Genomic DNA, 16,560 nt, shown 5'->3' with positions numbered 1-16,560 from the left:
AATAGGCCCAGACTGAGAAGGAGAAGAGCCTTCAGGCCCAAGGTAACCTTCCAGAGGCTACATGAGCTGGAGATTGTAGAGCACTACAGGGTGGACAAGGACATACTACAAAAACTCACTGACCTATGCCGTCCTCACCTCAGACCCAGAGTCAACAGAGGGGAACCCATTCCATTGGAAACAAAGGTATGTGTACCCTTAAGAATACTAGCTACATGTATTTTTAAAATACCGACTGGGCACACGGTGGGGGGTCTCACAGGCATCTGCATCCACAGTACTCCACCAGTTCCTAGATGTCATGCAAACACATGCCAGTGAGCACATTTATTTACCCCGCACCCCTGAGGAGAGGACTAGCAATATCAGTCTCTTCCATCATATAACAAAAAAAAAGTTAGCGAAACGCTGCAAATACCAGATGAATGCCAATCCTTGTTGAAGTCCCAAAATAACCACAGCTTGAACAAGCGGGTATAAAATACACTTTAATCCACACGAATACTGGAACACAAACGGTTTTCCTCAGGTTAACACAGTCTTAAAACAGCCTCAAAACAACATGTAGTTCCTCCCTGGTTAAGCGCTTTCATCTGCAAGAAAGGCAGATTTCATCAGAACCACAAACCTAGTACTCAATAGCTTTTTATAGTTGTTTTGGCCAAAATTCATTAAATATAAACTGCATCCCTAACCAATCAATTCTATTACCTAAATAATTAAATGTAAATATCTAAAAACTACTAATTACATATCTTATAAATATGTTAAAATAATCTAGAATTTATTCATGAAAAATTTCGTGAAAATGTTTTTTAGAAAATGTTTTTTAGAATATGTTTTTTAGAAAATGTTTTTTAGAAAAAACATGAGGAATTTCTAAGAAGTCTCAAGGAATTGCATAGTTGAACAATGTATGTACATAAAAAATATTAATTAATAAATAATTGTACATAGAGAATTAATTTAAAAAATGTTATAAAATATACATAAGAAATATACATAAGAAAATATCCTTCAAAATATGGGTCCTACAAGTGCCTATACATACATGTAGTACTGAAATACTAAGTTCATTCCATTAATAAAAATGGTTTGATGCTAATATGGTCGTTTAATCCAGGACTACTAGTGGCATCACAAAACATTTGCCATTTACTTTCTAATAGTCCAAGAAAAACTTTCCAATTACCCTCACAATTTTTGAAATCAATGTGATCAATAATACTAAAGACAAAAGTGTGTTCCTGCCCTTTTTCAAAAACATGTTTACTAAGCGCATTATTACAATCTTGTTTTTTGATCTTATAATAGTGCTCATAGATCCTAGTTTTTAATTTTCTTTCAGTCTTCCCAATGTAGTATGCGCTGCAAACAGTGCATAGGGCATGTAAACCCTAGTGGTGTTACAATTTCCTTCTAAACTAACCAATCTGGTCCTACAGGTGTTATCCAACTTTATTGTTGAAGTTTCGTTAATAAATTTACACTGATTGCACGCCCCACATTTCTTTGTTCCTTTTATATCCCTTTCTTTTGTTTTCCTAACTTTTTTCCTGTCCAACATATTTTTGATGTTACCCGATGTCTTGTAAACATATTTTGGAATAGTTCCCACAATCTTCCCTACATCCTCAGATAAAGTTAAAATGTTCCAATGTTTCATTAGAATTTCTTTAATAACACTTGTGTAAGGGCTATACATAATCACACAAATACTTTTGTTGTTGTAATTTGCTTTCTTATTATTAGTAAAAGATTTTCCTAGCAAAGGTGGATACTTTTTTCCCCATTCTTTTTTAACTAATTTAGTTATGGGAAGTAACATAAAAACTGGATATCCCTCATTTCAAACATTTGAAATATATTTTCCAATTCCTTTTCCATAATCATCTTGTTGGAAGACATACGCGCAGTATGCATTGGCCTTTAAAATATTTTTAAAAACATGGGGTGGATGGTTACTCCCATAAAATAAATAATCATTAGAGAACGTGTTTTTTCTAAAGATTCTAGATTCAAAACCATTGTTACTATTACCAACATAAGTGTCTAGGTACGAAATTCCTTCCTTTTCTACTTTATAGGTAAATTTTAAAAAGCTGGTAGTATTGTTTAAATAGTCAATGAAAACAGGTATTAAATCTTCAGGCCCTTTCCAAAGGATAAATAAATCATCCAAATATCTTGTATAATGTGCAATATGTTGGTAGAAGTCACTTGTAAATACAAGAGATGTTTCCCATTCTAACATGACCAAGTTCGCAAACACAGGGGCACAAGATGCCCCCATGGCTACGCCCTTGGTCTGCCTAAACACTTCTCCCTGAAATTGTAGAAAGTTGTAATCCAAAACCAACCCCATCATGTCAACGATGAGGTTGATTCTATCCCAGCTTAAAGTAGAATATTTTCTTAGGCTCTCAAAAAAGTATTCCAACCCAATTTCCTTTGGAATGCTTGAAAAAAGATCAACAACATCGATTGTCACAAATAGAAGATTCCTTTGCCAAATTTCAGGTGTCAAATTAGCTAAAAAATTCCATGAATCTTTAGTGAGATGCCTAGCATTCTCATAAACATGCTTGGTCCATCCATCGATAATTACCCCCATATTATATGTTTTTGTTTTAGGCCCTGAAATGATTGGTCTAAAAGGGGGTTTATCCACACATTTATGTATTTTAGGTATTCCAAAAATGGTGGCCATTTTTGGAAATTCTTCTCTGATGAATTCATATACATCATTAGTTATTCGGTCATCCAATAAGTATTCTTCTACTACTAGGTCAATTCTTCTGTAGCCAATATTAACTTGATTTACCGAAACTTCTTCGTAATTACCAGAAAGGTGGAGAATATTGTTAATTTCATTATTGTAATCCATAATGGAAAAAATAACTAACCCTCCACCCTTATCTGGTTTCATAATCCTGATATCCTGGTTGGCCAAAATTTCTTCCAAAACTTTTCTCTCTTGGATACTTAAATTATCCTTATATGGCCCCCCATAATCTGGATTATTTTTGATCTTAGAATAAAACCAATATATGTCTCTACTTACAAGTTTCTCAAAATTTGCCACATTCTGGTTATAGGTAGGAATATAAGCACTCTTTTTCTTATATTTATTAACATTCCTGTTTTTTTCACTCTCTGCTGTTTCATTAAACTGTATTGCCAAATTGAGCCTTCGACTAAACAATTTCATCTTTTTGATTGTGTCTATTAGGTTAAATTTGGCCGTGGGTATATATTTCATCCCTTTACTGAAAAGTGAAAAAAATCCTTCATTAATGTTTGCCTCAGTATAATTGTATACTTTGAAACCTTTTGATGTGTAAATTGTTAAGTTAGTATTCTCAACACTAGAAATGTTCACACTATTTAGAAAAAGTTCTTCTTCTACTGGAAGATCTAGGGATGTAGCTAAGGGACTACTACCAATGGCCAAGTGTTGAGTGGGGGGATCTTGAGTGTGGGTTTCAATGGAAGGACAAGACACTTCTAACTCCTCAGAAACCCCAATCTCACATTCTAGAACCTCTTTTTGTAAGTTTTCGCAGGTGGATAAAATCTTCCCCCCTGAAAATTTTCTTCCTCATCATGTCTTAAGGTGTTCCTCCGCCCTCTATAGTCCTTCTCTACTTCAGTAAACCGTTTTTCTCTGTCATTCGGCCACACATAGGCTCTGTTGTTCTTGTACAGAAACAAATCCCTATCAATTTTCTTACTTTTCCTGACACGTGTGTCAATGACTCTAGTTTCTACCATCTGAAATTGTTTCTGGTATAAATCATACCACTGTTCAAATTCAATGTCCTGAATAATTTCATTAAGTTTTTCAATTTCGTCAGTTAAATTCATTGTCTTTTCATCATTATATTTCATTAATTTTTTCATAAATAGAAAACCAAATTCATCAAACATTTGATTGAATTCATGAATGACACCACTGTTAACTTCAATTCCCAAAGGTAGCTTAAAAAAGCGTAACCCCTTTGGTACAATTTGTAAGTCAATACATTGTTGCAGATAGGCATTATCCATTTTTACATTTTTAATGTTGCCCATTTTTTTCCCCAAAAGATAAATCTTGTTTTTCATAAAAACACTATCACTTTTATGTCTAGATTTTGTATAAAATTCATTTCTTTCACTATATTTAAAAACAACATCATCATTTAAAAAATGTTCAATGACATCATGTTTAGAATTTTTACTTAATATTGCAGTTCCTTGTCCTTTTTTGTTTTTATTCCAAATGTTATTTCTCCCATTCGGACTAGAAATAATTTCTTTATAAACAGTACCTTTAGTTGTTTCTTGGCCTCTAACCTTAGAGGAATAAGTTTTCATCGTTTCTCGATGTTTAGGTTTTGTTCCCAGCCTCTGTGTTTCTTCATCCAACTGGAAGAGGCTAAAATCGAAGGTACAGTCCACATCTAAGGAACTGTTTAAATCATTTTCCTTAGGGCCCTTGTCTTTCTTTCCCCATTTACCACTTTGGCGTGCAGACGCCCCTTCAGAACCAGTGTCACGGACTTTGGAAATTTGTCCGTTGGGTATTACACTAGATGTACTACTGTTTAGTTCTAAATTAGTCTCCGGTAACAGTTTACCTTCACTTTGCTGATTTAGCCCATTCGAAATGTTGTCCACAGCCCCCGTTAGGGGCTGCTGCTTGGAGTTCTCAGCTAACGTGCTGACTAAACTCAACAACTTGCTTACGTCAGCCTGCAATGCGGTGACCTCCGCCCTCAACGAAAGTAACTCCTGCTTGTCCAATGAATGGATTACAATAATGAAATTAACAATATTCTCCACCTTTCTGGTAATTACGAAGAAGTTTCGGTAAATCAAGTTAATATTGGCTACAGAAGAATTGACCTAGTAGTAGAAGAATACTTATTGGATGACCGAATAACTAATGATGTATATGAATTCATCAGAGAAGAATTTCCAAAAATGGCCACCATTTTTGGAATACCTAAAATACATAAATGTGTGGATAAACCCCCTTTTAGACCAATCATTTCAGGGCCTAAAACAAAAACATATAATATGGGGTAATTATCGATGGATGGACCAAGCATGTTTATGAGAATGCTAGGCATCTCACTAAAGATTCATGGAATTTTTTAGCTAATTTGACACCTGAAATTTGGCAAAGGAATCTTCTATTTGTGACAATCGATGTTGTTGATCTTTTTTCAAGCATTCCAAAGGAAATTGGGTTGGAATACTTTTTTGAGAGCCTAAGAAAATATTCTACTTTAAGCTGGGATAGAATCAACCTCATCGTTGACATGATGGGGTTGGTTTTGGATTACAACTTTCTACAATTTCAGGGAGAAGTGTTTAGGCAGACCAAGGGCATAGCCATGGGGGCATCTTGTGCCCCTGTGTTTGCGAACTTGGTCATGTTAGAATGGGAAACATCTCTTGTATTTACAAGTGACTTCTACCAACATATTGCACATTATACAAGATATTTGGATGATTTATTTATCCTTTGGAAAGGGCCTGAAGATTTAATACCTGTTTTCATTGACTATTTAAACAATACTACCAGCTTTTTAAAATTTACCTATAAAGTAGAAAAGGAAGGAATTTCGTACCTAGACACTTATGTTGGTAATAGTAACAATGGTTTTGAATCTAGAATCTTTAGAAAAAACACGTTCTCTAATGATTATTTATTTTATGGGAGTAACCATCCACCCCATGTTTTTAAAAATATTTTAAAGGCCAATGCATACAGCTGGCGTATGTCTTCCAACAAGATGATTATGGAAAAGGAATTGGAAAATATATTTCAAATGTTTGAAATGAGGGATATCCAGTTTTATGTTACTTCCCATAACTAAATTAGTTAAAAAAGAATGGGGAAAAAAGTATCCACCTTTGCTAGGAAAATCTTTTACTAATAATAAGAAAGCAAATTACAACAACAAAAGTATTTGTGTGATTATGTATAGCCCTTACACAAGTGTTATTAAAGAAATTCTAATGAAACATTGGAACATTTTAACTTTATCTGAGGATGTAGGGAAGATTGTGGGAACTATTCCAAAATATGTTTACAAGACATCGGGTAACATCAAAATATGTTGGACAGGAAAAAAGTTAGGAAAACAAAAGAAAGGGATATAAAAGGAACAAAGAAATGTGGGGCGTGCAATCAGTGTAAATTTATTAACGAAACTTCAACAATAAAGTTGGATAACACCTGTAGGACCAGATTGGTTAGTTTAGAAGGAAATTGTAACACCACTAGGGTCGTTTACATCGCCCTATGCACTGTTTGCAGCGCATACTACATTGGGAAGACTGAAAGAAAATTAAAAACTAGGATCTATGAGCACTATTATAAGATCAAAAAACAAGATTGTAATAATGCGCTTAGTAAACATGTTTTTGAAAAAGGGCAGGAACACACTTTTGTCTTTAGTATTATTGATCACATTGATTTCAAAATTGTGAGGGTAATTGGAAAGTTTTTCTTGGACTATTAGAAAGTAAATGGCAAATGTTTTGTGATGCCACTAGTAGTCCTGGATTAAACGACCATATTAGCATCAAACCATTTTTATTAATGGAATGAACTTAGTATTTCAGTACTACATGTATGTATAGGCACTTGTAGGACCCATATTTTGAAGGATATTTTCTTATGTATATTTCTTATGTATATTTTATAACATTTTTTAAATTAATTCTCTATGTACAATTATTTATTAATTAATATTTTTTATGTACATACATTGTTCAACTATGCAATTCCTTGAGACTTCTTAGAAATTCCTCATGTTTTTTCTAAAAAACATTTTCTAAAAAACATATTCTAAAAAACATTTTCTAAAAAACATTTTCACGAAATTTTTCATGAATAAATTCTAGATTATTTTAACATATTTATAAGATATGTAATTAGTAGTTTTTAGATATTTACATTTAATTATTTAGGTAATAGAATTGATTGGTTAGGGATGCAGTTTATATTTAATGAATTTTTGGCGCCAAAAAACAACTATAAAAAGCTATTGAGTACTAGGTTTGTGGTTCTGATGAAATCTGCCTTTCTTGCAGATGAAAGCGCTTAACCAGGGAGGAACTACATGTTGTTTTGAGGCTGTTTTAAGACTGTGTTAACCTGAGGAAAACCGTTTATCTTCCATCATATAGCACACTACCCAGAGGTGTGCCATAGACTGCACTCCTGTGCACATCAAAGCACCACCTGGTATGGAGGGTAGAGTCTACATCAACAGCAAGGCATAACGGGTGTCACTTCATCAACTGACAGGTCATGTGCAATACCCAGGGCATAATCATGAATGTGTGTGCTGGCAGCCCTGGTAGTTATCATGACTCCCACTTCTGGCACACATCACAGCTCTACCAGATATTTGCCTGGAGGGACATCCTGTATGGCCATCTTCTAGGGGATGCTGGCTATGCACTGGAACTGCAAATAATGACATCCATCAGAAATGCACACACACCTGCTGAAGAACTCAATAAAGAGGCACACGCACAAACCAGAAAAATTATAGCGCATGTATTTGGGATGCTCAAGTCACAGTTCTGCTGGCTGCCTTGACATATCTGGTGGAGCCCTACAGTACTCTGCAGCCACATGTGCACACATGTTCACAGTATACACCATGCTACACATATGATCATGTGGAAACAGTGGCAGGCACAACACAGTGAAGTGATACACAGCCCCCCATCAGTGCCAAGGTCCCCACAGCCACACTCCAACTCTGTACCCATGAACTACCACATAGGTGGTAGTCCACTGAAAATTTGATAAGAGACCTTGGGACACAGGTCGTCAGTATCTCTCCTTTGATAATCACATCGCCACAGTGGTCAGGAAATCCTTCTTTGTGGCACACCTCATCACAATCCCCAGCACCTGACCTCTTCTCCTATAGGTAAAAACCTCAATCTCCAAAGCCAAGAACACAGCATCCATGAGACCTGACAACATCCCAGGCTGCCTTCTACATGAACTACAGAATGAACTGGCACCCCACCAAAGTACCATGTTCAATCATATCCTCACCTCAGGCACTGTGCCCATTGAATGGCACACCATGATGGTTTTCCCACTCCACAAAGGGGGGGGGGCACAACAGACCCCGGGAACTGCTGCCCCATTAGCCTGATGAGTCTGGTCTGCAAGGCCATGGAACGTATCATCATGGAACTCATAAACAAAAACATTGGAGATCTCCAAATTTTGGACCCCACATAATTCGGGTTTGTGAAAGGCAGATCATGTCTACTAAACCTGACAGAGTTCTTTGAAGCAGTCACCAAAGCCATGGATGAGGGTAAGGTTGTTCACACAGCCTATCTAGATCTCACCAAGGCATTCGACACCATCCCCCTCTCTGGAATTATAGATAAACTCACTAAACTAGATAAAAATCCCTATGTCACAAGATGGGTTGCCAACTGGCTTACTAACAGAATGCACACTGTGAAAGTAGCAGACTCCAAATCAGACTTCAGACCAGTGACAAGTGGAGTACCATAGGGTTCAGTCCTGGGTCCTCTCCTGTTTGGTATCTACTTCTCTGAAGTACAGGCTAACACAGAAGGTCATTGGCTAACTAACTTCACATATGACTGCAAACTAGGAGCCATAATTGAAACTCCTAATGATGTGGACATCCTACAAAAGGGCCTCATTGACACAGATGCCTGGTGTCAAAGCCATGGTCTCAAGCTCAATGCCAAAAAGTGCATTGTCATCCTCTTTGGTAAAAACTCTGTACCCATGAACTACCACATAGGTGGTAGTCTACTTAACACTGAAAATGTGATGAGACCTTGGGACACAGGTGGACAGTAGTCTCTCCTTTGATAATCACATCGCCACAGTGGTCAGAAAATCCTTCTTTGTGGCACACCTCATCACAAAAGGTTTCTCATCCAGAAAAAAAGAGGCCATTGCTCCCCTCTAATCATCATTCATTAGACCCATTATAGACTACAACTCCCCTTTTGGTATATACCTCACAAGACATCTACAGCAACTGGAAAGGCCGCAAAAATACCTCACAAAGAGGATTTCTGGTGTCAAACAGATGCCTTCTGCAGACCGACTCAAAAAACTCCAGCTTTACTCCATCACATATCACCTACTCAGAGGCAATCTCTGCCTAGCATACAAAGCTATGTCAAACCCAGAACTGTTGGACATGCTCCACTTAAAGAAATCCCAATCCCTCCATGCTACATGCTCTAGAGACCTAAACCTTGTCACCACAATAAATAAAACATGCTGGAGGGATAGATTCCTGTCACAGAAACTTCCCATACTCTGGAAAAGACTACCTATCTATGTTAAACAGAGCTCCTCATTAGCACTCTTCAAGAAAAATCTTGATGATTGGATGGGTAATAGGAAATTCACCCCAGGGATCACTTCTGTGGCTCTGCTTGACAGGGGCACAGGAAAATAATTTTCTTGGGTGGTGAAAGCCAGGGTACCTTTTTGGCTAGGCTTGTATAGGCCCTAGGGCCAATAGCCTAGTACCTACCTATGAACCTATGAACCTATATGTATGGAGCAGGTCACCACTGCCATGTAAAAGTCATGGTATACAGCTGCAATGGGAGCCTATTATATCACAAGATGCACCCTACGTGACCCCAAGCATGATCGTGCAACACCATAAGGCACTGCATTCAAAAAAGGCCTGACTACCACCTTTGTGCCACCTGTGTGAAGGATAACCACTGTCACCTCTTTGCAATAAGGTGGGTCATTCAACAATCTGTCACATTATACACCCATCAGCCTACCTAGGCTGATCTGCAAGGCCATAGCACAGTTTATAGTGAACCTCATTAACAAGGACATTGGTGACTTCCACACACTCCATCATGCACAGTTAGGCTTCATTAAAAAAGGGATCATGTCTGTTACACTTGGTTGACCTCTTTGACATAGTCACTAAAGCCATGTAGGAGGGTGAGAGTGCACACTGCCTACATTGACCTGGACAAAGACTTTGACAGTATAACCCACTTGGCTATAACAGATATATGCTCCCAAGTATGCATCACACCATATGTTACCAGCAGGATAGCACACTGACATGAACCACCTAATCCACATAGGGGAATCCACCTCAAGCGATTGACCCATAACTAGCAGTGCCACCTGGTGTTCTGTGTTTGGGCCACTATGTGTGATGTACACTTCTGATGTGCCAGGCAAAGCCATTGGACTATGGGTGACCATGTTTAATGATGACTGCATGATGTGTGCTGTCACTGGATTATCTAGTGATGTGGACCCCTGCTTAGGAGGATCTCATGCAGACACATTATGGGTGTCAGAAACATGGTCTCAGACTGCATAGGTAATGCAGTCTCAACCCCTTTGGGAAGACAGATGTCCCCACATATTATCACAATACTAACAACATCCTAGGCATGCAATCAGTAGTAAGGGATCTGTGCAAACAGGCTGATGGCAACATGACATTTCACCACCATGATGATTCCGTTGTAAGGTAAACCTTCTACATGGCCCACCTCATACATAAAAGTATGTCATCCAGGCACATGGGGTCATAACATGCCTGCATTCCCCCCAATAAGGCCCATTATTCAGTATAATGCCCTGTTCATCATTCACCTCACACAGCACATGCAGCAGTTGGGGACATCACAGAGCATCCTCACCAAGAAATATCAGGGCCTCAGACATCTACCATACACACATAGGCTATAAACTCATCCCGTTAACCAGTTTCATAGATAGTCCTCAGATGTGACTTCTGCCATGCATACAAGGCAATCATGGACTCCACATTGTTGGGACTGCTGCACAAGTGCAACTAAAGCTCCACTATATTAACCCACCCACATGCCCTCAACCTGGTGTGCGACATCACCTGGGCTTGTTGGTTGCTCAGATGTGTGTCCCACTCACTCACCTTGCTGTGGAATGTACACCCTTTTCACAGCAGGCAGGGTAGCTATTTACACCTTTGCAAGCAGAACATGGATAACGGGATGGTTAACAGCACATGCACCCTTGGGATACAACCTGTGCCAATGTTGGACTGGGGCATCAGGTGCTGCCTTGCATACACATGGGCTAACATTTGGGCTATGCTTATGAGGGCTCGGAGCCCATAGCCTAGTAACCTTGTATGATCCTAGGTTTGCCAGTTATGGTCTGTGTGCTGCGACAGACTGTGTTGTTATGTGTCCACACCCATCACTGCCATCTACTGTGGTGTGTCTCCTATGGGCAATGTTACAGCACCATGTCATACAGTCACCATCCTACAAATATGTGACTGGTGCGACAAGTGTATGTAGACATTCCAGCAACATGTGTGCTACACAATACCTGAGAGCAGTGCAAATGTGGTGTAGGGGTTCTTCCTCATAGGTGTTTGACATCTGCAGTACACAGATGTTTGCAGACTGTGTACATGTGCCTGGTATGTGTGGACCCTCTGCCAGACAAATGTGGTTGTCTGTAAACCAGTTGAATAATATATAATGGTTGCACCCAGACTGTGGGGAATGTGTCTGTGATATGGCAGACCCCTCAGAACACAGTAATGGCACATTAATATCTGGCACTGTATTCATTTCCTTACATTGTATGCTCAATATGTATGCACTGTTGCTGAGGCATAGCCTGTGTCCCTCCAATACTGCTGTCTATAACCTGCTGTCCTGCTGCAGGTGTTCACCAAATATGCTAGCCATAGCTGTCAGGTAATGAGATATAGGTGTGGAGTACACAGTGACCTAGCCAGACTACATCAGGAACAGTCAGGGACACTTGGACCATGGTTGAACTATGCCTGTATGACATTCACAGACTGAGAGGGACTCACTGACAGTGCATGATGTGATATGCTAGCTGTATCAACCAGTAGTTACTGTCACTATTGTACAACAGACAATCCAGTAGCATTTATACATGGCCTGACCATTGCTGGGGTGGACTCAGGGGCCAGAGCTGTGATCTTTGTCACTGCAGACAGAGCCAAAAGGGAAGACTGTAAGTACTTGATAGCTGACTAATAGCAACATGTCATTCCAAGAAATGTTGCTGAGACCTACTGTTGGAATTCCTATTTCCCATGACTGCATCCTCCCATCTGTATTCCATTACATGGGGAATTCTATGACATACCTGGTATAGTGCTGTAATCCTTTGTAAGCAGAAATCCAGTGGTAGTTTTCCTAGAAAAGCACAGTCTGTCTTCATAAAGAAAGTTGCAGACCCGTTTACCATAGGCAGCAGCTTGCCTTTTGTAGGTAATACTCATGAACAGGTGATTGCCTGTGCACCAATCTGTTATTCACACTTGTTAATAGCATCCAGAACAGCTGGGTTGCATTTTCATTAGATGAGCGCTTTCGTCTAATAGATAGACTTCATCAGATAAAAGCACTGATATCATGATACACTTATATATAAAATCACAAACAATTAAGAATTCATTAATTATAATCTAAATTATAATAGTGAGACTGAGCTCCACACCTATGGGCAGTCACCAGTGCCACTTCACGGCCCTGAAGTTGACTGTGTTGGAAGCTGGCCATCAGGGTCAGCCTGCCCCTCTAGATGTGCCAGTCTGCCCTCAATCTGGTGCAGTCAGTCATCCAAATAATGCTGGAAAACCTGTGCACCATGCCTGGAAATTGTTGCTGTGTGACCATTTCCTCTCCATGCCTGTGCCTGGGGGGGATGGCCCCGGTTCCCTGAGGTGGTTCCACCCATGGGTGCTGCAGGGCCAGTGGAAGGAGCAGCTCATGTTTGGGTCCCAGATGTGCTGTGACCTGGTGCCATGGCCAGATGAGATGGGATAGATGGATCTGCTGGAAACAGCCTACACAATCGTGCTATAGTATTGAGGTTTGTCAAAGTATATTGGTTAGTAATAAACAGAACATTTCAATATTAGTTATAACAGCATGCATGGGTGTTCCAATTAACCAAGAACAATAGGAAGAACAGAGGCATAAATGGAACAAGAGTCATTATTGTAACAGCATATCTGTAACAGTTATGGCAAAAGGCCAACAACATTGGTATTTCAACAAGGTATGTTAGTATGCAACCATTGTAATATATCCAGCAGAACACAGAAGATGTACTAAATCCACAAAATGATATTCAAAGTTTACTGTGCAGAATTTATTATGCCAGTACAAACAACATACAAGGTACTTTCACAGAATAAAATCTGCTTCCTCAAGCATCAACTAAGCTCTAAAAATAAGGGGTTTATATAGCCCTTGCTAAAACTTCAATTAAGACTTCAATGAATAGTTAAAGCAACATGTGGCAAATAAAGTATTACATTATAATACAAAACAAAAAATATGTTAGCATAAAATATCAAATTTAAATATTGAATCTTGAACAATGTGTAAAAATTCATATATATATATATATATATATATATATATATATATATATATATATTACATAAATATATAAAATCACATAATATAAATGTGTAAGTGCATAAGTTCAGGTTTCAAAGAATAAACTCCATTTAAGCCAAGTGGAGAAAATGCCCTAAAATAAAGAATCCATTTGTTTTTACACCTTTATGTTACATTCAACATATCACCCCCTCTCAGGGAATCATAAATATTCTCTAAAATACAAAATTTAAAATGATCTGTTTCATCAGTTTCTGATATATATTTATATAAGGCATTTGTCAAAACTTTTCTCTTAATTTCTGATATGTGACTACTAATATGGTTCTTAAATATTTGATTAGACTTGCCAATATAGAATGAATCACATTTCATGCACTTGGCCATATATACCACATTTTTGGTTTGACAATTCCCAAATGCTTGAATATTGAATGTAATATTTCTCACTCGGTCAACAAAAGGTACATTGATAGCATTTATAAATTCCTAATTTACCTAAATTCTGATGGTTATATATATTTTGTTCTTTATAATATAACCTATGTTTTAGGGTGGTGCATCTCCTATATATAAATGAAGGATTTTCTGAGTAAATATTCTGTAATTCAGGGACTTGTGACAAGTGTGGCCAGTATTTTTAATGATGTGCTAAATAACATTCGTATTCTGATCACATGTTAGAATATATTTACACTTTGTATCTCTTATTCCACTTTTGTTGTTATTCTGTTTTCATTCATAAGTGTTGGAAAAAAATAGGGGAGCATTTAGATTTCCTAAACTTCAGCACGTCATGTTTCATATCCTGGGCTTTACTTCTAGAATAGCCCCGCATCTGAAAATCATTAACTATCTGATCTAACTGTTCTTCTAGGACATCATTTTATATATTCAGTTTACAGTCTCTTGCCATTTGATTTAACATTATGTTATCAAACATATAATTGGGAAGCATACTATCCTTAGATAAATAGGTACACCTTTTAACTTGTTTCTTATATAACATTGTTTCTAACTGACCCATTAGATTTTTCTTCAAAGTGACATCAAGAAAATCAATAGTTCGATACTAGATGTTCTTTTTAAATTAAAAAAAAAGAACTGCGGTCTTGTGTAGGTATGTAATAAACTCATTCAGGTCAATTAATGAACCATCCCATATCAAAAACAGGTTGTCAACGAACCTTTTATAAAAAACTACATTCTTGCTTAAGTGGTTCTCATGATTTCTTAATTCCCAGGAGTTCATAACTATATTGGCATACGTATTTGCTACAGGGGTGCCCATTGCTACCTTTGTATTTTGCCTATAGTATTTATCATAAAAAAGGAATTGTTCACCAGTACTAACCATAGTAAGTCACATAACAAATCTATTTTAAGAGTTTTGACAAATGCCTTATATAAACATACATCAGAAACTGATAAAACACATAATTTTAAATTTTGTATTTTAGAGAATATTTATGGTTCCCTGAGAGGGGGTGATATGTTGAACATAACAGAAAGGTGTGAAAACAAATGGATTCGTTATTTTAGAGCATTTTCTCCACCTGGCTTAAATGGAGTTATTTATTTATTTATTTACATTTGTTGATCGGGAGAGTCCGACTGGACACAGGTCTGTTTTCAGCAAAGGCCTGGGAAAAAAAGCTCCACAATAAGTATTACTTGCATTATACAGTTAAAAGAAACATAGCATTTAAATATAGACATTAGTCCAGCTGAGGACGTAAGACAAGAATAAAACATAGATGTAAAGCAACTGTAGAACATTGTACAATTTTAAAATATGGTGACGTACTAGACATGGTTACAAATGAAGTTGAGATTCATCAGTGAACAATTGATACAATCTGTTTTTGAGGTGCATAACAGCCATTAGGAGTTGTTGCTGCAAGAAGTTAATATTATGTGGTAGGTAGCTGGGAACATGAGTAGCCAAGCTTGCTAAGAGTAGGTTGTTGATAGGAGGCTGAGAGAGGTAGTGGGGTGGGTGGAGTGAATGGTATTAGAGGAGGGGGATGCAAGAGCATATTTGGCAAGTTTTTAAGTGTGATTTTAGTAAGGATTTCAACTGGGTGCAAGAAGTTACAGAGGTAATTGAGGATGGGAGGGAATTCCAGAGTTTGGCTATAGTGCAGGAGAATAATGCTTCTCCAGCAGAGTTAATGGCTCTTGTGACCTGTAGGAGGTTTTTGTGGCTGGATCTTAGTGGTCTCATGGTTATGCAGGGTTGGAGTAGATTCTGGAGGGATGGGACTTTTAGTGGTTGGTTTATTAGTTTGTGGGCGAGTGCATGTTGGTACAACTGAAGGAGGTGAGGGAGCACTAGCCAGCCCATTTCTGCTAGTGAGAGACAGTGGTGAGTACAGTAGGAAGCCCCTGTGGTGAATTTGGCAATTTTGTTGTAGCAGGTTTTGAGCTTATTTAGGTTGCATTGTCTAAGGTTAGTAAATATTGGAGAGGCATAGACTAGGGTAGAGATAAGATGAGAATTTGCTACCGAAATTTTAGCTGCTTTGGTAAGTAGTTGCTGATTTCTATATAATGCTCCTAGTTTTTTTGTGCATTTTTTTAATGGTCATGGAAATTTGAATGTAAAGTTTCAGTTTATTGTCTATTTCTACTCCTAGTAATTTGGTGTGTTCTGTAGGATGGATGGTGGTGTCATTTGCTGTGATGTTAAAGTGAGAACTGTCTAGGGTAAGTTTGGTGGGTTGGAAGATTAGTAATTTTGTTTTGTTTGAGTTGAGTATTAGTTGGGCATCAGATAACCAAGTTCCAGTAGAAGAAAATGCTTCCTGTGTGACTTTTTGCAGTTCGGGTAGGGAGTGGGCTGTGCAGATGATGGTTGAGTCATCTGCGTATTGTATGAGTGTGCCATGTGTTGTGGCTAAGGCTAGATTATTGGTGAAAATAGAGAAGAGTAGGGGTCCCAGAATGGACCCTTGGGAACCCCTATGGAGACTGGTAGTTGGGGGGATAGATCATCCTGGCAAACAACTGCTTGTTGGCGGTCAGATAGGTAAGTCTGAAACCAGTTGATGACTGGTTGAGAGAAGGATAGGTTTAAAACCTGAATTTATGCACTTACAT

This window comes from Protopterus annectens, chromosome 7.part0 (assembly GCF_019279795.1).
Source record: "Protopterus annectens isolate FY-2018-M chromosome 7.part0, PAN1.0, whole genome shotgun sequence".
NCBI classification, from domain to species: Eukaryota; Metazoa; Chordata; order Ceratodontiformes; family Protopteridae; genus Protopterus; species Protopterus annectens.
Note: the sequence above shows the minus strand (reverse complement) of the source record.